The following is a 25,902-nucleotide window of genomic DNA, read 5'->3' as shown; positions in this document are numbered from 1 at the left end:
CAATTAAGGTGGAAACGATGTAAAAAAGATTTCTGAGGGGTAATTCAGTCTTTAGCTATCTAATGCATGCATTAGCTTTCTTTTTCATTCATTTTTTCTCAAATCATAATATTGTTTATTTTTTCACCACAATTTAATTTCATGTTTTTGGTCATTCTATATTGCCACTGACTCAAAGTACACCCTAAACATGACATGTCGAATGGGATCTCGAGAGACCCTAAACAAGTCACTTGACATAAGCATGACGTTATGAAATACAATTTAAGAGATATAACTAATATAAGTCTCAAATCATAAGATGATATAAAAGATACCAACAGAGTACATAAGAGACGTGCAAAGTATTATTAAGTCTGACCCAAGCATTTCTAACATCATAAGAGTGGTTGAGACGTAAGTCATACACCACGTAGAAGTCTGAACTGAAAAGACAACCAAAGAACTAAAACATCAAAGGTATTATTGTAACACCTTGAAATTGAAAAGTCAGATTGGAAAGGAAAAGTTCAATTTTTGGCAAAGCAGTGGTGTACGAGTTCAACCTACGGACCGTAGAAAGTCTTACGCGCCGTAGGAAGGGAGTCATATGACTTGGTTTGAATTTCGAAAATGTCAAGTCTCTGATGTTTGACTTACGAGTGAACATGACGAGTCATAGGGTGTTTTATGGGCCATAAGAGGATTTCGTAGAAGTGATCCAGACTTAGTGAAATTCTATACTTTTAAGTTAGGTTTTTACGCAAGAGGTTTACGGACCGTAGAATGATTTTGTGGAAGTTGGCTTTATTTTTGGGTTGCATTAATTGGGTCTACGGTTGACCAGTACGATCCATAGGAAGTCCTATGAATCGTAGGTCCAACTTGTAGGGTCTTCCTACAAATTATAATTATGAGTGTTTTGGTCATTTCCTACCTATCTAGAAAGGAAAATAAAAAAAATCATACATGAACCATCCCAAGACTTACATCAATTAGTAGTTGAGCATCTAATAAAAAATACGAGTACAAGACTTTCACAAATACAAGACAAATATCCAGTCTTTAAATACAATATAAAGACTAAGCCTAGCCAAAACAGACGGAAAGTGGTAGCTCCAGACATCAGGAGCTCACCCTAATCTCCGAAACCCCAAGCTTCTCTGCACAACTCCAAATCAACGACGATAACTCAACTACAATCTACAAGGGGTAGAAGTGTAGTATGAGTGCCAAAACTGTACTTAGTAGACAACGGCCGACTGAGCTCAAAAGATAACACAATCATAAGCAATCAGTAATAAGAAAAACATAACACAAGTAACTAAATAGGAGATACTAAAGTAGACAAGAAATAAAGAATAGAAACAAAAAACAAGGAGTAAGAAGTCGAGTGAAGTACGCACATGGATCGCGAGTCAGCAACCTAATCACAAGCAATTAAGATACCAAGTCAACTACCCAGTGTCAAAAGGACCCACAACCATAATTCTAAAGTCAAAACCTACCATGTAACAGTAAAACAATAGCAGAGAATATAATATAGTGAAACAATAACCTAATCGGATCCCATAGCCCAGAAAGTAAGAGCTTAGAACAAAACAGTGAAAAAATAATCAACACAAACAATACAGGAACAATCTCAAGACCTCACATCAGTTAGTAGTTGAGCATATAATCCAAAATAGGAGTAGAAGGATTTCACAAATACAAGACAAGTATATTGGTGATAGGCAATGCATATGAAAGTAGGGTGAGTAGCAGAACCATCAGTAACCATTCAAACCCCTAACCAGAGGTAACAACCTCAAACAACAAAGCAACAACCTCAGACTAAGAATAACAACCTCGAACCATCAACATCAACCTCAGACCAGAGATAACGGCCTTGAACCATGAGCATCAGCCTCGAACTAGAAGTAAAAACCTTGAACCGTGAGTAACAAATAATGGGTTCACCTACCCAGTCTATAAACTCCCAGGGGCACCAACAAGACCAAAAAAATATAAGAAATGGCGTCGACGCGCCGGGTACTCAAGTAAAACTGAGCAGGTCCCTGACGCTTCGTAATCTCAAAAATCAGTAAGCCAAGTGATCCAGGTTGTACAACTCTCATTGAAGCTAGTTGGGAATAAAAATCGAGTAAAGTAATATCTCATCATGAACGATAAATATGTCAATGCATGGGCTGGGATCATACCACAAAATTCGTGAGAATGATCAAATAATGCAATGCATGCCATCACTAGCATTCAAAAAAGGCACTCAAAATCAGATAATTATACAACGAACGAAACCACTTTACCAAAGCAAAAAGTACTAACCTGGATCCAACTGGTCCTCGCATACGGCCTTGGGCCTAACAGTATAGTCATAAGCTCATTTAAAATCAATAAAAAAGGAGCAAACATAAGGGATGACGCCCTACCACAATCACACTACTCCAGTCCCGGACTGAGCATATCTAGGACCAACCCACGATTATGACGAGCCACCAAGGTCACAAGTATCAACGTAAGAAGAACAACCCAAAACAATCTCTAAAGGGAGAAAACTATAACTACGAGGCGATAAAACACAACTTCAATCATCTAATGTCCAACCTAGTCTAAGGCGATCATGAATCAACCCTAACAAGGATAAGCAAGGTCATTTACACCACAAGCGAATCCATAGTCTAGACTAAGGATCCCGACACCCACAATAAGCCCAAGGCTCATACGAAATCAAGAAAGTATGGAATAACAAGAGGAAAGCTAAGTACCCGACAAATACCATCCAAAATTACATGAATATATACTATGCATTATCTAAGAAGCTCAAGCAAGAAAGTAGACTGAAGCCTACCTTAAATCTAGACACGAGAGCTCTGAATCCATCACACATGAACCATATGCATCCTAAACACCTTGGAACACCGCCAAACAATCAAATTATTGATCACAACGTCATTACAAACATTTTGATGGTAAACTCGCAATAATTGGAAATGGACCCAAAATTGAGTCAAAACAAAAATGTGGGACCCACACTAAGAATCTTGAAATTGGCTCAGTCAAAAGGTCCTAAAATATGCCTTGAACTTGTCTTCCAAAAGTGAACACAATCCGAGGCCCGAAAATAACCACACAACAACATGCCAAATTAATAAGAAAATCAAGCTATGACAGCAACTTTGAGCTCAAATTCACCACAAACTAATGTTCCTCAATAATTTCTAATCACAAACCCAAGTAGACACACTTCCAACGATCACATAGGACTTCGAATCACTCAAATCGAATCTCGGATCAGGTAGAAATTGCCTTTCGAAAATAAGAAATGAAGTCGCAAATTTGTTATATAAAAAGCCGAGATCTGGTAGCTAAAAGTCTATTTCGGGTCGCTAAAAGTCTGATTTCTGATCGCCAAAAGCCTGCAACAAATATCAGCAATTCAACTAGTTTTCTCAAACTCCAAATTCTCCGACGACATATCCGGGGTTTGTTTAGAACCCTGTGCATGCAAAAGAAATATGCTACCCCATTGAATTTAGTATTCCAGAATCAATGGAACCATCAAAGCCTCATCCAAGGCTATTTTGATGAAAAATGGTATCACACCCAAGTTCTGTTTTAAGCTAAAAACTACAAGAAGGCTCAAAATAAGACTGGAAGCCTAGGGAACCGCATGAAAAGTTGTTCTGGATCAAACTCAATATTTTGAAGCTAACTGCGCTGACAGAATTCTCATCCGAGCATGTTTACCAAGAATGTTGACCAAAGTTAACCCTTGGCTTAAGCTTCAAAGTTAAAACGTCTAATGACACAAACTCACACCAAAAGTCTCAGGGCTCGAACCAACCATGCCCCTAGCCTAAATTAAGGCTGGCAAGGGGACGGGGACGGGGACTGGGGGACGGGACGAAGGGGGACGGGACGGGACGGGGGACGGTTCTGGGGGGATTTGGCCGGGACCGGGATTGGGGGAAAAAAAATAAGTCCCATCCCGTCCCACTATATATACGGGATGGGACGGGTTTTGGGGGGACGGGACGGGGGATTTTCTATTTTTTATATACTTATTTATTTGTATTGAAATTATATGTTATTGAATAACATTTTTAGTTTATTTGATTTTTTTTCAATAACATTTTTAGCTAATAAATAATGCTTAAGTTAAAATAAATATGTTCTACAGAAAAGTGTACTATTCATAAGTTATTAAACTCCACTCCCCAACGAAGATGTGATATGGGTAGCAAAATTGGGCACATAATTAATTACTCCATTCTTCTTATTATATTAATTGCTCATTTTTCTATACGTCATTTAGAAATTTTAAATAATTTAAAAAATATATTAATTTGTTCTTTATTTTATTTTCTTTTTTGAAACTTTACAACTTATTCACACTTTTTTTTAAAAAAAAATTAATTAGTTTTGTTTTAATTTTGTACATTAACAAGTACTCTGTCTATTTCATATATTACTTTGTCTGAGCTGACCTGGTAAGTTTCTTAAGAAAATTTTAACTAGAGTGTATTTAATTGAACTAACATTATTAATAATGCTTTAAAATTATAAATTTGACTGCTATTACTTTATGTAATTATTTAATATTATTCTTAAGAATAATATAGAAAAAGTATAATATACGGGATGGGACGGGTTTTGGGGGGACGGGACGGGGGATTTTTTATTTTTTATATACTTATTTATTTGTATTGAAATTATATGTTATTGAATAACATTTTTAGTTTATTTGATTTTTTTTCAATAACATTTTTAGCTAATAAATAATGCTTAAGTTTTCAAATTTCAAAATTCAAATTTCAAACTTCAAATTTCAAACTTCAAATTTCAAATTTCAAATTTCAATTTTCAAATTTCAAATTCAACTTTCAAATTTCAAATTTCAAATTCAACTTTCAAATTTCAAACTTCAATTTTCAATTTTCAATTTTGAAATTACAAATTTGAGAAGTTCAAATTTGTCTTTTAAATATTTTAAAGTAATTTAAACTTGAAATTTTGATTTTTAAATGAAGAAAAGGCCCCAAAAAAGAAGGACGTTATGTGCAATACTTTGAATTTTCCTTCTTTTTTTTTTTTTTAATAATCTAGGTGTTAGTTGATGTATTAAAGTTCCATTTTTTAACATTTGTTCCTTATTATAAAATTTTGCAATAGCTAGTTCTCTTTTTATCATGTTCAACTATTTTCAAACAAATTAGTATATATGTAAATATGTATGAATATATTAAAATTAAAATGCAAGACAATAGTTATATAAAAAAGACTTAATAAAGCCTTCAAATTTATTCAATAAAATCTAATTGCAACTTAGAACTTAGAAGTTACAATTTACAAATATTAGTGGAGTAACTAATCTACGCAGCCACCTTCTAGGAAGGGTTCTGTTTCAATAAGTTCTCATATGTAAAACTAATATTTGTTACAAATATTAGATGAGTAACTAATTTACACAGCCACCTTCTAGGAAGGGTTCTGTTTCAATTAGTTCTCGGATGTAATCTAATATTTGTATTTTCCTTTAAAATTCAATTCTAATTGTCGCATCATATCGACGGTAACATCCTCCGGTGTTGGCAAACTTGCTAGAAACTCTTGTGACTCTAATTCATCATCACTAGATCCAAGTACCACATTAATCCAAGCTTCTTGTTTGGAACTTAACTTTGGCAAATTATCATTTCTCCTTTCGGCGTTGACCCAATCTCTAAATAAACCTGATATTTCCAAACTGTCTTCCGCCAATGAATGTCTATGATCGCCAAGTTGAAACCTTGCCGCACTAAAAGAAGCCTCTGATGCAACTGATGAAGCTTGAATAGCTAGAACATCACGAACCATTTTGCTTAAAATTGGAAATGCAACGCTCCGCCTCCTCCACCATGCTAATAAATCTTCATTGCCATCTTCGTCTTCCACTGTTTCTAAAGATTGATTAAGATATTCTTCAAAATCATCACGATTAGTAGAATTAAGACCAAGAAAATCTCGCATATAACTTGAAATTCGAGCTTTACTCTGAGGATTAGAAGTTTGACCAACTTCTTGAGTATTTCCTGTAGTTCTATATTTTTCAGACAAAACTTTTGCTTCTACTTTTATGCTACACTTACACATTTGACTAGTTGGATTTATTTCCGGTGAAATTTCTAAGGTATCATAAAAAGTGTCAACAAGTCCCTGCATACCTTGTAATTTATAGTCAGGATGAAGTAAAGTAGCAGTTAAAAAAATTTGAGGAATAGGAAAAAAATATTTTTAAAATTTTTCAATCATACCTTCAATTGCAACTCTAAATTTTTCATTTTTTTTGTATTTAGAAAATTGAATTGAAATAGCACAAATATTTATTAATACTGATGAAATAGTAGGATAATAAATTCCAGAAAACATGGTTGTTGCATCATTAAAAAGTCTTAAAAATTCTAATAGTTCATTACTTTCTTCCCAATCTTCTTCACAAATTCTGTCTAATGGGTCAGCATTATGAGCATTAAACACCATTTGTATGGGTCCTCTATATTCGTAAGCAACTGAAAGCATTTCGTAAAAAGAATTCCACCTTGTTTTAATATGTCTTGGAATATTTCTTGGTGGCAAATCACATAGTACACAACGCTCATTAAATTCCCTAATTCTAGCAGCTCTATTAGCATAAAAAATTCAGGCAACAACATATTCAATTTTCATACAACCACATTCAAATAATGAAATACCATCTTGTACAACTAAATTTAATACATGTGCAACACATCTAACATGAAAAAAATTATCATCAATTGGACGTAATCTAGTTTTTAACATACTAGCAGCGTTTACATTATTAGATGCATTATCTAATGCGACAGACATTACTTTATCTATAAGCATGTAATAATCTATAACACTCAAAATATTTGAAGCTAAATATGCACCCGTTTTTTTCTCTACACATTCTTTATAACTTAAGATTCTTTTTTGCAAATTCCAGTTATGATCAATCCAATGTGCAATAATCACGTCCATTAACACTACGACCCATGTCCGAAGTTATAGACACTTTACAATCTAATATGCTAAACACACAACGAAGATATTGACAATGTTTACCTTGATATACAAAAACATCAGATTTAACAGTATTTCTTGAAAAACCTCTATAATTAGGATTATAAGTTTGTTGAATATATTCAATAAAACCGGGATGTGAAGGAAAACTATAAGGTAAACCGCAAACAGAAACCATTTTAGCTAAATTTTCACAATCTCTTTCCTTATTATATTTACGTTGTGTTAGTGGACCACCGGGGTTAGAAGGATCTAATGTTCCTTGAACCATGTTAGAAGCCCCTACCGATTCATTAACATTAATATCAAAATCATTAACTGGAATTCCTTTTTTTCTATTGGCTAATGATTTAGCTTCTTTATATTGAATCGGCACACAAGATAACAAATGTCTATTTAATCCCCCCGTCCCACCTTGACCTCTACCTTGTTTATGTTTAAAAGGTTGCTTACATTTATTACAAATAGCAATAGAATTTTCCTTATCTAAAGTCATAAATTGCCACACAACAGAAGTTTTAGGGCGTTGATACTTCACCTTCTCCCTTGTAGGAGGTATAAGGGGTGGGCGTTCAGAATTTTGCTCCGTTGAATTTGTAGTTTCATTTGGAACATTTGTCACCGGACTAGTAGGTGTATCTTCTAATTCATCTTCTCCCGAACCAACTTCTACTTCTTCACCTGAATTTTTATCAAGATAAGGATTAATATCACCATAAATTTGTTGTAAAAGTTCATGATCGAGTTGAGCATTTGAATCAATATCATAAGAAGTATCATCAACATAAGTAGAATCATTTGTATTAAATCTAACTCTAGAAGTACCACCACATTTACTCTTATTTTTTTCCTTACTACTTTTTTTAGTAAAATTAAATAATCTACTAATGCCACTTGGTTCCTTCTCTTTCCCTTTACCGGTATCTTTTTTGTTAGAACTCATATTTAATTATATGTAAAGTATAATATAAAAATAATAATAACACAAAAATTAATGACGAAAAATAAAATATAAATATTATGAAACGAATGTACCAAACGTCTGCGTTAATAGCAGACGTTATAATCGATTCTTGAAGCTTGTAGTTTGTTGTAACTTGTAACTTGTAATTTGGAACTCCATTATTTGATAGCAAATATAATATGAAAACTTAGATATATATATTATGATATATAATATGAAAACTTAGAATTGAAATATATGTATTATGATATAATATGAGACTTAAATGAAATAAAATATTGAGATTTGAGACTTAAGATTGAGAGTTGAGACTTGAAAGAATATAAAAAATAGATGAGAGAATATATAATTTTGTAAGAAATAATAAGGGATAGAGGGGTATTTATAATATTAAAAGTGGGTTAAAGTGTATTTATAATAACTTGAGGGTTTAAAGTAAATTATTAAAAGTAGGGGTGGTAGGGGGTGTTGGTTGGGGGAAAAAACGGTCAAAATATCCGTTGGGGGGCCCACTAGCCGTTGCCCAACGGATAGAATTTTTTTAAAAAATAAAAATAAAAATTTGTTAGGGGATCCCGCGAACCGGCCGGTTCATCCGGGCCGGAACCGGGCCGGGTCGACCGGGACCAACGGGTGAACCGGACCGGTACCGGTCCCCTAATCCCGAAAGCCCCATCCCGCCATATTCAAACGAGATCGGGTCCGGCGGGCCGGTTCTCAGACCGGTCGCGGGCCGGGGCGGGCCGACCCGGTCCCCCTGCCACCCCTAGCCTAAATAGCCCTTCCAGAGCTGATGAAACCATCAGAATTGCATTATAAGGCCGTCTTCCCAATATTTTGACTGAAGTCAATCATTCAAGTTCTAAAGGCTCCAAAATATGGAAACTTGCACAAAATCCAAACTATTGACCCGATGACTGAACTGTCAGTCCTAGCATCATAAATGACTCGGGGTCGCCACAAGAAAGCTCTAAACGCTGAAAAGATTAGAAAAAAAAGAAAATGACCTGGAGGGTTATTACATTTTTCCTACTCGTTTTTCTTTGTCTGTGTATTGTTTTTTGGACTTTCACATATTTGAACTTTTTTACTTTGTTACTCAATTTAGATCTTTGATACTATGTAGAAATTGATAGTGCACTCAAGGAAGTGTGACCAAAGGATAGTGCATTTATGCACTCAAAAATGATATATGTTACGATGTGGTTATTCAAATAAAAGGTTTCAGGCTCGAAATGAGGGTTCTGTGGATAACATGTTTTTTGGTGGGCCTTAAAGGCACAATTGGATCAAAGAAAGCCTATAATCTTTTCCCAAGTTAAATGTTGCTCAAAATTTTGCCTCAACCAACATTCGGGCCAAGTTCTAGATCAAAAAATTCATGCCATTGAATTTTATATCTAAAGCTCACCACACAATGCACATGAAATAATAAGGTCGAATTTGTTTTAACCTTAACTTTAAGTAAGATATTTTTTCAAGTATTACATAAATATATCAGGAGGTACCAAAAGAAGTCCATAAGTTACAACAAAGTTGACATGTCTTGCCAAATAGTTTAACACTTTTCTTTTGCTTATATATATACTAGAGGGGCATGGCCCGTGTAAAAGACTCTCACAAGTAATCTTTAGTTAAAATAATAATAATAATAATAGTGACAATAACAAAAATTGGTAAAAATTTACAGGTCTCAATGAATTATATAATGTAGCATAGTAGGTATTATTAAGAGTTGTTTCTTATTATGATAATTCTGGCTGGATTAAACAGAGAACAACTTTCCGTAGAATGAGTGTAAAAGACTTAGAGAGCTAAGTTAAAAAAAATACCACATCCTATTGCAAGAAAACTCAAATTTATATGCCATCGTCACACTTCATCTGGATTCAAACCGTGAGCATAACCCAAGTATTTCTTGTGCATAGACTGATTCAAGTGAGATCTACCAAAAAAGGAGGTAAAGTCAATTTACAAACGACATCAAAATGTACAAATGAAAAAACACAATATTACCAAAATATGAGCACATGAGTGTCTTTTTTTTAAGATAAAAATTATATTAGAAAGTTATCTCATTCTAATTATATTCAAGTTGTTGATCTAGAAATAAAGAAAAAATAAGCAAAATTATCTGAGGATAATTTATTTCAGATTTGATCTGAGAAAGCAAAAAGTATTTCAGTAGATTCAAAGCCACACCAAAAGATAGTTATGCAGCATGCCAATACTTGATATATCTTGAAATAGAAAACTTCCCAACACATTCAGTTCAACATCCACATATCACAACAAATAATATGTTCATACACGAAGCTAAAACAAATATAAAGCTTTCTACATGCTTTATAATTCATCTACAATTGAACCTATCAAGCTTATACTTCATCTGTGACTTTTTTCTTTTTTTGAGAATTCATCTGACTATTTCTAAGAAAAGTAGTAAATGAATGTAGTATGTAAAGATTACTATTATAGACAACAACCAAATTAATCATAAAGTAGAAATACTAACAAATTGTTTGTGCAAGTAAAACTCCCAAATTGAAGAGAGGCCCTGCTCATTTTTGGGTAAAAAGAATTGTCTGTTTTTCAAAAAGTATAAAAAAAAGAAAATAGAAAAATTACTTGGAACAAATGCACTACATATTCTAGAACTACTCATGTATGGATCAGTAACATCTAATTTATATTAAAAATGAGAGGATGCTCACATATACATAGAAGTGCAACCACACTTGAGAGGCAAAACTTGTTTTAGTGTCGAGATATGTTGAAACCTGCTAACTCAAATGAAAAAATACAAACAACTGATCCCAATAATATCACAGGCAAGTAACTTTTATGTCATTTGGTACAGAGTAACAAAGTAGTGACTCTTGAACAAAGAAGAAATTAGCCAAATCATAAACCACAATCTCAGTGTAGGGTACAAAGATCGTTGTAGATATGGAAGTTTAGCAAAATTTGAAAGAGCATGTGTTTTTAGAAGCAATACACATGATTATAGCATAATAGGAGAATGCTAAAGGAATTTAATCACAAATGAAATAGTCCACCATTTATAGTATAATCCACGTAGTATCTTGTACAACTTCTCTTTGTAGTGTTCATACACCCCTTCCTCAATAGATAAACAATTCTTGTGCTTGTTTACATCGGTCATTCTTGTAGTGACAACTCTAATTGAATGAAACACAGAATTTCTCAGGGAAAGAGGTCTAAGAGAATTACAATTGACTTATTACAACATATCGTATCCATAGTTCGAAAGAAAGTTCAAGTTTGCAATATTTATACCATCCATAAGCAAACCTCACTCTTGATTTGGTTATTAGCCAAGCACAATGCAACTCATTCATATGCATAGAATGATTCAAGTAAAATCTACGAAAAAAAAGATCAAGTCAATTTACGAATGCCAAATCAGCATCCACGTATGACAAAACAATTTGTTCATACACAAAATAGAAATAAATATATGCTTTCCATCGGATTTTTAATTTATCTACAATTACTTGAAAACTCTTTCCACTTATTCCTGGCATTGGGTAGAAACCGTGAGTATAGCTTCTGAGATAATCATTTATCATCAACATTTGATCAAGGTCAATAATTTTCTATATTTCCATTCTTTATGTAACTTAAATTACAACGCCTTCCAACTTTTTTTCCCTTATGCTAGCGCAAAAGTTCTGTAAAGTGTGAAGCATGTATCAATAACCATCTTGGTCAAATAACTATTAAGAATCTATGAAAAATGTGAAAATGTATTAAAATAAATGTGTTAAATTACCAACACCAACGACACAATGCAATAACTTAATTATACATTTAGAACCTATTCAAAGCAGCACCGAAGATAATCACAATGAGTGCAACTTACTTGAAATGCTTTTCGAACCATTCATACATGTCTTGGTTAGTCACGTCAGCTAATTTTATACCCATTTCCACATAACTCTCTCTTAACCAATTTCCAAAAGTAAAAGTTGATGAGTGTCTGTGAAGTCACAAAGTGGGCACCATGTAATACTCCTATTTTTCTACTCCCAGAGACGAAAAAAATTGATTCAAGTTGCACCTATTTTCAATACAAAAGAAGATTAGAAAGAAGAAAAGATTCAAAAGCACAAAAGCAGATAATGTGTTGAGAATTACATATTCCTAAGAAATTATGAAAAATAATCCTACAAAACTTACTCCAAGCAAATGAGAGTTGCCTATCTCCATATTACCAGAAAGCAAAAAAAAAATATCATGTTAGATTGGCGAGGAGTGTCGATGCAAGAGACATATTAAAATTGAAATTACTTATCTTTTAGTGCTTTTGCAATTACACTATCGCTTTAAATGTATTTTCTGCAAAGTACTCATTAAATGAGTTTCTCTCAGCATCAATGCATTCATTGGGACAACTTCTACATATATTGCAAACAATAAAGTGTTATCCACTCTATTTGCTTAACTTTCTTTTTTATCCACACTATACACATTATCTTCTATCGTAGCAAAGAAAAACTATTTTTTTTTTTGATGACAAGGGAAACCCGCAGCCGCTACCCTTTGGGTGCGCACAGGGTAAAACCCCCGCTCCTATGCAATAGCTCACAAACCACATAGGAGAGGTAACCCGCACTAGGCAAGCCCGGTGCGACGAGCTCGACCCAGAAGGCAAACCCCTTGCTTTCGCTGGCAAGGGGTTTCGAACTTGAGACCTCCAACATGGAAGTTCCAAGTCCAAACCACTGGGCCACCCCGAAGGGTAGCAAAGAAAAACTGTTTTGAAACCTTATAAAAGAAACATACTTGCGAAGAACTTCTTAAATAAAAAACTCAATGTAAGAATCTGCATAAATGCACCAGTCTACACGTGAAAAACATAAATCCATTCGGGCTCATTAGTTGAAATTTGAAAGACATAGTGGCAGTGCACTCCAAGTCCTATTAAACTTTTGTGAAATCAATTATCGTTCATAAATCATGTATAACACAAATCATGTATCATACAGCTCAAATATACTTCTTAGTTAATGGCGACATGCTAGGAGAAGTTATTTACTTTGCTGCTTGGCTGCTTCAGAATAATGTTCTCTACACCAATTTTAAATCTTAAATTCCTCATTACTGTTAGTACATTATTTTTTTCTCAAGTATAATGTAACAAATTTTAGAAAAGATAAAAAGTACACAACTAAAAAACAGAATTAACCTCAGTTGGGTTCAAAGTAATGCCCTCTGCATCAATTTGACACCTTAATTCCTCATTACTGCTAGTATGCTATTTTTTCATAATATAGTGCATGTAAAGAAACTAAATTGTAATGTCGTCCAACGTAAAATATAGGGAAAAAATAGACAATTGAATTGTATAATCAACCAAAAAAATGTCTTCTCTTACACCAAAGATACTTTTTATGTTTGAGGAACACGCCATGTATGTGATATACAATGGCAACACACTACAAGTGCTTGGGCCTTTGTGAAATCACTAATCGTTGGTAACCCATGTATCATATAGCTTGAATACATCTCTTAGCCAATGACGATATGATAGTAGAAGTTGCTTCACCGCTCTTGTGGTTCAACATAATGCTTCCTGCATGAATTTTAGCCCTTAAATTCTTCATTACTACATAGACAGAAAATGATAACTCTATGTTTAAACCACAATATCCTTAGAGAAATTGAGGTTAACTTTTTTCTTATTCTTTATACCATCAAATATGGATTTGTCTTCTTTTTGTTAACCATAAAAATATGTGATAATGCAGATATAGGCAGAATACAAATAGGAGAATATCTAAGTAAAGCTTTAAACTCAAATATATTTCAGACATTTTTCAGTTTATCAACAACTTTATTTGTCACTCTTAAGAAGTTGAGAATAAAATAAAAGTCTTTCATTATCTCTAGTCACATTTTAACAGTCTTTTAGTTAAGAACAAACTTATATCCCTTCCTTGGCATCAACTAATGCATTGCCAAAGCATTTACTTCAACAATATTTTGGGTAAGACATAATTGAACCAAGTAATAATTTAAATTATGTGATAAATGCTATCCTAACCCTCGACAATCTAAACAGAAGGAACCTTCAGCTAGCAAACAAATGTTTCATGTGCCTCAATAGACTTGATTTAGTGAATTGTTTTTTCTGCACTGTCCAATGGTTGGAATATGTTCAGTGCTGGCATCAAGTGGATTCACCCCCCCTCCCCCCGAGTGTCAAAGAAACAATGGGAAATTGGAGTCTTAGAGAAGTTGATAGCCCCATCAAGAAGACCTAACACATGATTCCATCATGTATCTTTTTGGTGTGTTTAGGAAGAAAGGAATTTCAGATGTTTTAATATTATCTTAACTCTTTAGCAGTCTGAAACCCTACTATCACAGCAAAGCAAGAAACCCCAGGGAAACAAAACAGTGAGGAATAGATGATTCAGTGAACGAAGTCAATATTACAGCTTCAATTTTTTCTACTGGAATAACATACAATTTCAGTCCGTAAGTTCCCTGATTATGAGATCCACATTTGACAAGTAAATTGAAGAGATAATGGAAGCAAACACAATTGAACTATTACTTTTTCGCGAGTCGCACACGTGAACATTTGGTTGTTCATTTAAATTTTTCGCTAGTTTCAACTATTAACATCTATGTTCACTTTTAATAACTCTTTCGCCAGTTTAACACGTGAACAATTGGTTGTTCTGAAGTTCTCTTTTTCTTTTGCTACCCATACTATTACCATCTATGTATTATAAGAGAAATACTAATGCTTTTATGTTCTACTGGATACCGCTGGACAAATCATACTTAATGTTTGAGAGCCAAGAGTCCTAATAGACCAGTAAGAGTGACAACGAAGAAGAAAACAGAGAGAACCAAAGGGTTGTTTATTGATTGCAATTACAGTGAGAAAAAACTAACACAGAATGATATCATCACCTGAAATAACAACCTACTAAGAGCAGAACTTCGATATAATTAAAGACAGTTGAACTATTACTTTTTCGCGAGATTCATACGTGAACATTCGGTTGTTCTTCTTTTCGTTTCCTACTTGAATTATGACTATGTACATATCATTTGTCAAAGCTTTTTTGCGATTTTCACCCGTGAACAATGTGTTCTCCCTCTATCCTCCTCCCTAAACTATCAGCATCTACATATTTTAAGGGGAAAACAAATGGGTTTTTATGTTTTTGTTGGATGACAGTGGACAAGAATTAATGCCTGAGATGAGAATGAAAATAATGCCACTACAGGTACTTTGTAGCCAAAATCAGACATCTATTTCTGTTGCTTGGCCTTTCCTATGTTACTCTTTACGGTTTCATTTATTTTCCTGTAATTTTTCTTTAGTTTTTTGCACTATATCCAAGTAACAATCAAGAGTTGATATTTTCCTTCTTTATGTTGTTACTAATCCATCCTATAAGTGTTAGCTATTCGTTCTTTGTAATAATTCCTTGGTAAAATTTGACAGACATGTAGATCCTAACAGACTACTATGAGTGACAGCAATGTAGAAAACAGAGAGAACCGAAAGGTAGCCTATTGATCTAACCACTGGCATGTAACAGAGTTTGCAACATGGAAGTATTTACATTGTCCAAATCTTCAAAATGATGCGGTTGTCCTACAAAGTTATGGTCTTTTTACTCCCAAGTTAATTGAGGAGATAACGGGATTTCACATGTGAGCAACTGGTTATTTGCGGTTGTCCTACAAAGTTTTGGTCTTTTGAGTTGATGGGATTTTAGACGTGAGCAATTGGTCATCCAAGTAATAAGGACTTCGTTTAGATGATTGTAATGTTAACTTTGCCCTAATTTATTTGTAGACCAAAACCTCTGCTTGTGGAGGAGAAGCACACGAAATGGAATAAAAGTAACTTCAAATCTCAAGCAGAACCACAAGAAATAAAAGAGGAAACACTAAATCTGAAGTATACATGTTTTTTTGTTAAACAAAACCTTTGTTAGGCTTCACCCAATAAGATTAAAGTTCTCCAATGAAACATGGCCAGTGCATTTGCTAGCTAAATCTAGTGGTATATTAGCTTTTATCTGAAGAACTTAATTTATTGGTGAAGTGTTTTCTAAGTTGTGTTCGAATACTACAGTTGCAACTTTTATCCAATCGAAAAACAACTTCTCATACAAATACAACACCAAAATCAGTGACTGTTCATTATCAATACACAAACTCCAGAACTAAAAATTCTTTCAACATTAATTTGAAGGTTCTGAAAGAATGTGGAATTATACCTGAAGGCTTGGAAATTGGAGAACGCGAAATCAATCCTTTTGTATAATTTGAGTTTATGATACCCAACCTAAGAATCCAAAGAAAACCTAAGAATCGAAATAATAATGGGAAAAACTACCATTATAGGTTCTCTTCAAGAGCGAAAATAACATAGAGTTTATGATACACAACCTAAGAATCCAAAGAAAACCTAAGAATTGAAAGAACAATGGGAGAAACTACCATTATAGGTTCTCTTCAAGAGTTGGACACATTACCGAAAAATTGGGGAAGAAGGGAAAGCAAAACTTACTGTAACGAAGGATTAGAGCAAGATGGAAGAAACATTTGAGGGAAAACTGAGATCCAAAAACGATGATCCGGATTTGATGAAGAGCAAAAGGCAGCGATAGGAAAAATGTGGAGCAGACGGTAGATTGTACGGTGAACAATGAAGAATGAAAGGAGGGCGAAAGTGGATAGTCATGTGAAAAATAAATTAGGGCAAAGTTAACATTAAAATTACCTATTTGCCCTTGTTCGTCCTTCCCTACTCCCACTTCTAAATAGGAGTAATTCTTAAGTATGTTGGTACCAACCAAGTCAAGATAAATTTTTTTAAAAATAAAATAAAAATTCCTTTTTATTGGACCCACATAGGATTGCCTATGTATTTCATCGTGGTTATGAAAATCATATGTGATAACTCACGAAGTGTGAAATATGAAGTTAAAAACTTTTTTTAAATTTTTTTGTAGAAGGATAAAAATCTTCTTCTTCTTTTTTTAATAAGGATAAACAAATCTTTTCATTTTCTGAATAAGGATTAAGAACCTTTTTCAGAATTTCTAAATAACGATCACAGAATCGACGAGGGCTGCCTATGTATCTCATCGAGGTGAGAATTAGGTGTGTGTAGTTCAAGAGTAAATGAAATAAACTAAACAAACTTTTTTGATATTTCATCTTTTGAAATAATTAAGGAAGAAAAACATTTTCATTTGAACTCTGAATAAATATAAAAACTATTTTTTTGCCCTAGTTTTTGTAACGAGGACTTCCAAGATTTTTGTTTGATAGGAACGAACCTCAAAATAAGGCTGACTACGTATATTGTCAAAGCAAAAATCAGATCAAACGTAGTTCAGGAAGATCATATACATTTTTTGGTGTTTTCTTTTGTTATAAGAAATATCTATTTCTTTTGTTTTGCCGAACAATGCATAAGTGTTCTTTTTTTTGACATTTTTAATGAGGAAAGAAAAATTAAATTTCTTTTTGAATAAAGATCACCGAATTCAAGGAGGAATCTCATTGAGGTGAGAATCAGTTGTGCGTAGTTCATTCAGATTGAACACTAAAAAAACTTTTAGATATTGAAACTTGACTTGACAAATGCAATATTTTTCAAAGTACTTAGATTTTCTTTTTCTGAGCTATACAAAAGAAACTAAAAGAAAACTTTTTTTTATGATTTTTATTAAGAAGTGATTTTTTTTTTTGTTATTTCAATTTTAAAGAAATGCATGTGAGCTTCTAAAATAAGAAATCTTTTTTTTGTGTTTTCTCATTCTTTCTTTTTCTTCATTTTTTATGTAAATTTGAAGGTCAACTTTTCCTTCATTTCATTGATTACCCTAAAATTGGTCAATATGCAAAGACCTTCTAAATAATATTTACAAATAGCACGTAGAATGCACATGTTGATAAAAAAGAGGGACTCATGTCCTAGACATACTCAACCCCTTTTTAGAGCCCCACTAAGTAAAATGCATATGATGCAAATAAGAAGAGCCTACTAGGGATATTCTTGTCTATGTTCCAGTTTTACTAGGTTCAAACCTAAAGGAGATATGTATCTAGACTGGCTTACCCGAGTGGACAACTCGAACTAGGAAGGGGTAACTTATTGGTAGCAGCGCTATTCCAACTTCATTGCTTGTCCAACCTCTGCCTAACACGTCTTACTAATAATCTTTCATCAGGTGCCAAAATACTCTGATTTTATCTCGATAGAAAGTAGGATGCATAACTGTGTATGAAGTATTTTTTAGAGACTCGAAGGGGGTGTGTGAGAGAACAATATCAAAGCGATAAATGAGCAATAAGTAGCACATTAGACCATCATACAATATATACAAAAAATAATAAAATTAATCAAGTAAAAATTAATATAACAAAACTCGAATTTTGGTTAGTCCCCAACAGAATCCCTAGAGATGTCACACCCCTTTTTCAGCAGAAAAAGATTTTTCCAATTTAAGTGATGGTATTGAATAACGATTATTTTTTATTTTCAGAATTTCCACTTGGAATTGAGTTTCGATGTTCCAAGTCACCTTTTTTTTAAAATCACTAATCAAAAGGAAATGACTATTTATTTTGGTCTGTGAACTAGAAATTTTGGTAAGAATTTCTGTTGACCGAGGGGAAAGTATTAGGCACCCCTCGAGTCCGTGGTTCTAGCATGGTTACGTTTATTGACTTATGCTTATCTTAAATAATTTTCAGATAAATTCTTACAGGTCATAGTTCGTTATTATATTTTACTGTTGAAATTTTATTGGTCTCCATTTAGATGCATAATTGCATTCTTTGTCGTGACATTTAGAGGAATGATTGTCTTCTTTATGTCGGACACAATAATTTTATCTATAAGAGTTACAATTAATTAATGAAATTAAAGTTAATTATATTATTTGACAGGATACGTCCTCGTATCCTTGAATTTATTTTAATGTCTCGAGAAGAAGATGTGTAACCACATTCTTAATCGAAACAGACTTTTGAAATGGGTCATATATCCTACTATTTACCTATTACTAGATAACTTAAGCGTATTATTAGTGATTAAGTTACTTTTTTACAATTTATATTCATGAACACTATTTAAATAATAAAAATCTAAAATATTAAACAAATAAAAAGTTATTTCATATTCAAATTCGATATAGATGCATTTATATTATAAGTATACTTACAAGTTATGACAAAAGACATTTTAAAAAAGAAAAGAAATGTGTAACTCTTCGTCTCTCAATTTTTCCTAAATAAACACTTTTTGACTTCAGATTTTGACTGAATAAACTATTAGAATATTTCTTTAAGGCCTTTAGTTAATCTTGGTCGGATATAAAAGGTATTTAATTTATAGTAGCATATGATAAAAGATGGAAGATAACGTAGAATAAAATAAAGAGGAAATGTTTTAATATTATTGTGTCAAAATTAAACACACGTAAAATTTGATCAACTTCATAACACTGGAATAAGGTCTTTATATAATCATGTAAATCAAACCATACAATAAAAAATAAATGTTACCTCTTACGGAAGTCAATTCATTAAAAGAAAATTATCCACGAACTCGAAACCGCTAAAGCGAACCTCAAATTTAACCTTTATTTTTTTCCAAATATGCGTATGTTTTTTTTTCTTCGTTGTTGTTCGTCTGTGTGTGGGTATATATTGTGGAGTATTATCTGAGGGTGTTTTGTTTTAGTAGTGCATGTGGGGTAAGGGTTGAAGGGGTTGTTTTGGGTTGAGAGAATTAAAGGGGGTAAGTAGAGTTGTAAGTGTGATGGGAATGTGGGTAGGTTAGAGGGAATTTAGGATTAGATGAGTTTCATAGTTTAGGTTAATTATTTAAAATTAAACACATATAAAAACTATAATAGTAAAAATATTAGCTAACTATTTTGACTTAATAAAAATATAAAAAAAAAAGTTAAATATCTAATCTAAATATATAATTAAGAAACACTTCCTTATTTATTAAATCTAAATTAAAAGAAAACATATATTTTATGTAAATTTTCTTTCCTCTCTAAGAAATTGAAAATAAAACTTAGCCTTAAATGCGACTCAATATTTTTTTGTAGTTTTCAAATATCATAAAATAAATGTACTAAAATAAGATAAAATTCAAAATATCTAATTTAGATATAAAAGAAATATTTAAGCACTAAAATTGGTGTAAAACATCAAGTTCGATCAAAAATCATGTTTCTACAGTGCTCAACCTTGACTTGTTGTCAATTTAGAAATTTAGCAACAAAATTTGTGATACACTTCTTCATTCAATTCCACCAATAGACTTCTCTCAAGTCGTGGTACATTTTTGTCGATCCTGGATGAATCGAATATCTGGAACTGTGGACTTCTCTCATGATCCTACCTTGGAGATCATCTACCTTTGGAACACACAACCTACGTTGATACCTCAACACAACATCTCCCCCTTGTTCAAAATCCATCACCTTATGCTTATGAACATTTGCCTTCAACTCAAGTAAGATTGGGTCTCTATCTTGCTTCTCCTTCACTTGAATCACCAAGGATAATTTAACCTCATTGGTTACAACAACTCCACCTTTACTAGAGTCTACCAAACGTGCAAGTCTGTGCACTTCCTTTGCCAACTCTTTCTTTCCTTCACTCACAGGAGCAATACTCCCTATGGATAACCTGCTAAGGCAACATTAGCCTTACCTGGGCGGTAGAGAATACTCATGTCATAATCTTGAAGTAACTCTAGCCACCTCCTCTGCCTAAGATTGAGCTCTTTTTGACTGAAAACATACTAAAAGCTCTTGTGGTCAGTGAACACATCCACATGAATGCCATAGAGATAGTAACGTCATATCTTAAGAGCAAAGATGTCACGACCCAACCCATCGGATCGTGCGGGCACCCACTCTAACACCTAAGTAGGAGAACCCTGATATCCCAAAAGTAAAAACATGTGGAAATTTAAAGAAAACAAGAAATAAATAAGATAATACTATGATTTTTATAAATAATATCCTTGGACACACTATTAGTTAAACTTGTAAAGTAATTTAAACCACTCACATGTATCTAGTCTAAACAGGTACAAGAGCTACTAAGAGTTCAACTGGTCAATTAAATAAAGGACAGAACTCCCACCATGCGGAAGGAAGGATAGAAGCTGCTGGAGATTGTCTTCGTCTCCACCTAATGAAACGTCACCAATCCTGCATCCAGACTATGTCAAAGACATATCAAGAGTAGTACCAGTACAAAACACGCGTAGTGGTAGGCATCATCGGTTAACCCGACTGTCACGACCCGGGAGTACCCCCAAGTCGTAACAAGGCGTATTCGACCCCGAAGGAGTCTTATACAAGACACATAGTCATTCATTGCATTCAATAATGATAATAGTGTGGAAATAAAAACTTATTTACATCCAAACATTCAAGCTTTATTAAAACAACTTTAAAAACACACAGCGGAAGTCTAAGTCTCACATGGCCATCTTAGACACAATCACAAAACATAAGTAGGGACACGGCCCTTTACAATCAAAAGAAATCTATTAAGTCTATTACAAGAACCTTATCATAAAATTAGAATAGAAAAGTCTTGTCCTCGACATATGAGGACATACCACAAGATCTTGGAAGAACTTCAAGTTCCAAGCTTACTATAGAACCCACTCACTTTCCGGAACCTACACTAGTAGAAAATAGAGAAATATGGAATTAGCACAATTAAGTACTAAGTATGATGACCATGCAAAACATGCTTTAAAAGGGACATTTTGGCTAGAAACCATGCATTATGCCACTTTTTGAAGTATCATGAACAGTTGCATAAAAGACATACAAGACAAGCCTAAACATCAAGTAAGTCATAATATCACCTTTAAACAATATCAACATGAAAACCTTTACCTTGGACCTTCACCTCAAGCAACCCTTATGCTATACCTCGTGCAATGTATGGATGGCGTCCCATACCACCATCCATACTAAGGCACCACATTTAGGTCACTTAAAGTAACTTATCATTCCTTTCTTTCACCTTTGCACAATATTCATACATAAGAGGTATATTATTAATTAAGACATGACAAGGGAAAATAACTCATAATATAACTCAAGTATAGCATGCATCTCATATTAAGCATTTGAGAGCCAACATTCTTTAATAACCTTATTTAGGCCACAATTGTGTCACATACATTAGGATTTAGAGAAACTCACTATGACCCTCTCCAAGCCTACTCGTGCAATGTATATGTAGCATCCCATACTACTACCTACACTTTGTAGAGCCTATCAAGAAACCATAATGAAATCTCACATGATGGGAAGTAAGCATTTAACCAACATAGACCATGAGAGCTTGTCATGGAATCCGGTGTCATAAGTCCCCACACCGTAAAGAGGTGGTCTACTTGCCTAAGGAAGACCGGTATATATAGTTTAATGGATCCACTAGCTACCTATGCGGGCGCATAGTTTATGGGATAAGGTAGACGATCATTGAAACTCATGCCTAACCATTGGGGGGAGTTTCCATCTAACCAAATCCACTCGGTGCTTAGCCTACATTCCCATAGAATAGTTCGCTACCTTGACATTATCACATATGAGAGGTGCCATTGGCCTACCAACTCCAAATTACATTCATTAACACGTGAAAGGGTGCTTTAAGCCTACCGTTTCAAGGTTCATTTAGGAAAGCTCATTAACTCCTCTTGAAAGGGTGCCATGGGCCTACCGGTTCAAGTCTCATCATTAACCTTCATGGAAAGGTGCCATAGGCCTACCGACTCCAAGGTTCATTACTATCATTAATGGAAGGGTGCGATAAGCCTACCGATTCCAAGGTTCATTATTATCATGAGTGGAAGGGTGCTACTAGCCTACCGATCCGAGGATTCAACAACCAATAATATAATCATTTAAACAAGAAAATGATGCACAAGCTCTACCAATTCGAGATATGCATAAATTGGAGAATCCTTCATATTCTATCATCAACATTCATGAGTGTCAAATTGAGAAAAATCCTTTCAATAATAACACATTTACGTTCATGACATGATCACATTAGCTCCATTAAATGCCCATTCATAAAAATGTCATGTAACACTTATATTTCTCATACTATGCCTTCAAGGCCATGGTCACAATACATTCCATAATTAAACACCTCCACCATAAGTGGATCAAACCAAGCAAGAACAATTTTTTTATCCATAATATGAGATTAAGCCAACTTACCATCCTCCAAAGCCATAATCAACAACACTCAAGTCCCAACCATTTTTCTTACCACAAGAGAATTCATCCATAACTTGCCCATAAGGCCACAATCCTCAATTCATCCATATACCAACAATTCATCATAAATAGGTATAGAAAACCATATAAATCAACAATACAATCCAATCTAAACTCAATTTCATCAACATTAAATCATAGGCATTAAACCCACTTCATTAGCAAATTCTAGGCTTTTAATGAAAACATGGGTTCTTGAAAAAGTTTCATATAAAAATCATCTTAAAATCATAAATAGAACTTCAATTCACCAATATAATGACTTTGAAAACATTTTACCCATGAACCCATACCTAGAATAGAAAATAGAAGTTTTGTTCTTTGAAGACTTTTGAAACCCTTTTGAATGGACTCCTTGAAGGAAAGCTAATCAAGGATCAAGGGTCACCATACCTTTGTTAAGATTCCCCAAGAAAATTGATGAAGAAACCACCTTCAATCCAAGCCCTAGCTCCAAGTTCTTGACCTTCTTAAAATGGAGGATTGTAGAGAGAAAAGTATTTGAGAGGAGGTGAGTTCTTTTTAATTCTAATTGGAGTGACTTAAAATGGAAGAATTTGGTCTAGAAGGGTTTTATAATTTCTAGGAAAGGCATATAATAAAAGGGGCTCAACTTAGGAAAAGAAATAAGGACCCACTTAAAAGTTTCCACCAAACCCGTCTAAGCTCGTCCTTGCTGACAATGCTTCACTATTTTGGGCATAACTTTTTACTCCGAGATTGGAAAAGGGCAAACTCGGTGGCGTTGGAAAGAGGACTCAGATACCTTTAATTGGATAGGTAATGGTCCACCTAATTCATTTTGAGCTAAAAGATATGACCATTTAAAGTTGACCCTCACTCCTAACTTAAAACTAAAAACTGTTTTTAGGGGACTGTTTTGAGGGTCTCGGTTCTAAATGATTTCATGACCTAGCTTAAGGTCTTGCTAGCTTATAAAGGTGATTAATCAACTAGCTAATCAACCCCTTAAGCCCTTAAACAACACTCCAAACTTCAACGACAAGACCCTTACAACTTACTAGTTCAAACGACTAGTTTCCGGACGTCACTGTCATTTCTCCTCAATTCATCAAGTTCTTAACTCCAAACTCACATGTGAGGCTCTAGTTTCACTAGTTCATTTTTTTTGGGTCGTTACACCGACGCCCACCACATAATATAAGAAATCAACTAATAAGATCATGAAATATACACTCGCTTCTCCACCTTTACCCCCTTCTTGACATACCTCCAATATACACTAGTATTCTGATTATTAACATCCTTCTCTATCAACCTACCTAACAAGTACTTGATCTTAGCCTAACCATACTAACACGTAGAGAAATTCCCCCAAATACAACCATCAATATTTCAACTAATCGATCATGTCACACCCCCCACTTCCTCGTCACATTACCCAACCATAGTCACATAATACATTACATCACGCTCCCTTAGAACTCAACCCAATCTCTTTACCCAACAAGTCCAACATGTATAAGTCAATGACCAATATAATCACATGTATAACAAACTTATACAATATCATCAACATTCACGAACAACGAACACCTTTCTCAAGTTGCACAATTAAGCCACATCATTGGTCCTCTCATGGAACCCAAACCCAAACAGTTAGTTATGCCGGAACGTGGCAACCGATCCAAGTTAGTTATGTCGGAACGTGGAAACCAATCTAAGTTAGTTATGCCAGAACGTGGCAACCGATCCAATATTTATGCTGGAACATGGCAACCAATCCAAGTTAGTTATGCCGGAACGTGACAACCGATCCATTCAACACATCACAATCACAAACACAAGTATATCCTTAAGATTATACATTTAAGTCATGATTTCATGTCAATGATAATTCACCCATCTTATTCACAACAAGCATGATCTACAATGCAACATTATCAACATATATTAATTTGTCATGCTTAGCCCTAGTTCATCATCTAAGACTTCTTTCTAGGGTTTAATCACAATTCATGTAATTCCTCAATCAATCACCCCAATTTATAGTCTAGCATATGTTCATAAATCTAGTTTCATTCATGATTTCATAGTCGTATTCTTGAAACAATTCTATCCAAGATAGCAAGTCTAGAAGCCCTAACAAATCATCGAATTCCCTTCTCAAGGTATAAACCTAATTGCTTTGATTTCTAGGAATTTCCCAAGGAATTTCGATGCACGAAGGTCTACACATAAACCCTACCATTGATTTATATATATCACGTGATGAGCACAAATTTAAACTACTAAATTCATAAAACCTTAGCCTACATGGGCGTCAAGCAGTTACACAGAATTTTGACTTAAATTCGGGTTTAACGGGCTTCACGATGGTGGATTTGTCAAAGAATCCACAAGATTTCCCCATCCTGATGCTAGAAATCTCCTTCTCTTCCCTTCTCAAGCTTAGAGCCACTTTTTCTGAGATTTTGAGGGTGTTTTACGACTTATTTAGGTATTTTAGGAAGATGGAGGAAATAAGATTTCTCGTAATTTACGTCCTGCCTCGCCTATCCCGCCTTGGCGCCACCGCCCTAG

The 25,902-nt window shown here is 34.0% G+C and overlaps 1 protein-coding gene across 3 annotated transcripts in view; it reads right to left on the bottom strand.

Annotated features, from left to right (window-relative positions):
- Positions 1-25,902, bottom strand: part of LOC125840524 (uncharacterized) — a 246,636-nt gene that overhangs the window by 141,221 nt on the left and 79,513 nt on the right. The gene's annotated exons all lie outside the window — the stretch shown is intronic.

The sequence above is a fragment of the Solanum verrucosum genome, unplaced genomic scaffold (genome assembly GCF_900185275.1).
Source record: "Solanum verrucosum unplaced genomic scaffold, falcon-dt-bn FXZP01000181.1, whole genome shotgun sequence".
Taxonomy (NCBI): Eukaryota; Viridiplantae; Streptophyta; class Magnoliopsida; order Solanales; family Solanaceae; genus Solanum; species Solanum verrucosum.
This window is presented reverse-complemented; position numbering and strand designations above follow the sequence as displayed.